The 2,204-nt window shown below is 41.3% G+C and overlaps 1 long non-coding RNA gene across 1 annotated transcript; it reads right to left on the bottom strand.

The window, feature by feature from the left end:
* Positions 1-1,595: 1,595 nt before the first annotated feature.
* On the bottom strand, positions 1,596-1,974 carry LOC137712851 (uncharacterized). The gene is made up of 3 exons (XR_011065249.1): positions 1,925-1,974; positions 1,786-1,839; positions 1,596-1,659 (listed from the first exon to the last, which is right to left on the bottom strand). It is a non-coding gene; the product is annotated as an uncharacterized lncRNA (long non-coding RNA).
* Between the last annotated feature and the right edge of the window lie 230 nt (positions 1,975-2,204).

Raw genomic sequence — 2,204 nt, 5'->3', positions numbered from 1 at the left:
CCATCTCATGTAATTCGGTCACGCATATGATACTATTCAAAATTAAGAAGCTATTTGATTACCAGAGTTTGAATTTGCTCACTTTTCATCCCTCTCCTGTAATTGTGTCAAGTATTGTTAATATCAATTGTTGGATCATTCATTCGTCCTCAGGTCTTCGCTCAAACCATCTCCTCTCTACAATCTTTTGATGCTCTTCTTTCTTCACCCTTGCAGGAAATGTCTCCCCTTCTTGCCAGAAGGGAGTGGCCTAGTGATGGCCAAAGGCCAATGCTCCCCTGCTAAGGCGCAAAAATGCCCGCACTTCATCATTAGGCATGCCCGACACCCCAATGCCAAAAGCGTTCTGCCCCTCTCCACCCTAATCTTCCCAAAGGCGTTGTCATGCACTATCCAGTACTTTTCCTTGTAGAGCTGCTACCATAACCTGCTCTGCAGACCTGATGCAAGCCGTGTCCATAGCCACACAAGTGACACCACTTGATCACAACCTTCCCTTCATTCTCGCACACATATTAAGTGCGTAATGCAATCCTAAGGCTTTTTTTTTGGGGGTAACAATGGTCTCCTGAAACTGTTTAAAAGAGAGAATTCTATCATAATTATTTCAACACCAAGTGCATTGTAAGACAAATGGCATCCGCATCTTCAAAATGATGACCTTTTGCTCGACTTTGAAATCTCTAGAGACATGTCTGTAGCTCACTTTATCATGTCTCTCACCTCTCATTTATTCACGCATTTCTATTACTTAGCCCTCACAAAATTCACCGTACACTCTTAAACCAAAGACAAGGCACAACACAATATAGCTCAACTATTCCCAAAGCCTTGCCCTTTTTTATCATCCAACTCCTAGAAAATCCACAAAAACCCAAATCTCTAAACTTTCGTCAGAGCCTTCCCATATATAAGTTAAAGTTTTACACTCGTAATATTAAAAAAAGAGTGAGAGTAACAAGACAATACCTTCGCAAAGGATAACATGCATGGATGACAATCCAAAATGGCACAAATTGGGCCAAAATCAAGTGCTTGTTTCATCTCTTGTTCGCCCAACAATTTCTTAACTTCACCCAAGAAAAATAGCACTTCCTTACCCTGGAAACAAAACCAAGTTATTATCGACATTCAAAATCTAAAATTTAATAATTTATTTTACGAAGAATATGCAAATAGATTTACCTTGAGGGGCCAGCCCTGCTGACAAAGGGCACCCTTTGCCATGACTTGGAAGCCATTCTCAGGCAAATTCGTGCCATCTGGTAACATGTTGTCCTTGGCACTCTCGATCATGCTAGTAATGTCCACTGATATGCGCTCTCCGATCTCCATGAAGTATAGGGCCTCTGCACACGTCGCCGTCGAGTACGCCCAACATAAGTTGGTATTTCCCTGATACTTCACGGTGGCATTAAAGACCCCCAATCCACGTGATTTGCAAAATTGGGCTTCAGACTTCCCACTGTGACGGTCCAAGCCTACAACCCAGAAGATCGAAAACCTCCACTCCTCCCAAATCTGGAAAAAGAAAAAACAAGAATGTTGCTTTACCTTTCCAGCCAACTTCTTGTTATCAATTGTTTTTGGATATGTAGGAGTGGGTGTGTAGTTCGTCCATATCTTCACCTTGCTTTTCTTTGCGTGAAGCTCTGCAGCCTAAAAAAGAGGTTGAAGACTGTCAGTATGCCCTTAATATGGGTCCTGACAGAGAGTTTGTAATTATGAACAAAATGATCATGCTGAAGTTAATAAAAACCAGAGGGAGGGAGGGAAGGTGCAAACCTTGCTCTGAAGACAAAGGACCTCAGCCCTAGCATACTCTTCATGTTGTTTCATCTGGACAAAGACGATTAAAATTAATACGGTACCCATACATATAATATAAATAAATAAATAAATAATAGAAAACCAATAAGCTTACCTTTGGGCAGCCTTCAGCAACGCCGCCTCCTGTGGGGGGTGGGAAGCAGCCATTAATTTGTACTTTAGCCTGGGAGAGAAGGAGAGTGTGAGGCAAGATGGCCAAGATACAATAATAACCCAAATCACTGCAAGGAAGTTTCACTTATAACCTTTTTTGAAGAAGAAACAATCAAATTACAAAAGCAGACAAGAAGTCCGCAAAGGCACAAACAAAACAAGATAAATAGCATGATCACCCAGACATTTAGAAACCATGAAAACAACACAAAACGAAGTAA

This window comes from Pyrus communis, chromosome 13 (genome assembly GCF_963583255.1).
Source record: "Pyrus communis chromosome 13, drPyrComm1.1, whole genome shotgun sequence".
Taxonomy (NCBI): domain Eukaryota; kingdom Viridiplantae; phylum Streptophyta; class Magnoliopsida; order Rosales; family Rosaceae; genus Pyrus; species Pyrus communis.
Note: the sequence above shows the minus strand (reverse complement) of the source record. Positions and strands in the feature narration are given on the sequence as shown.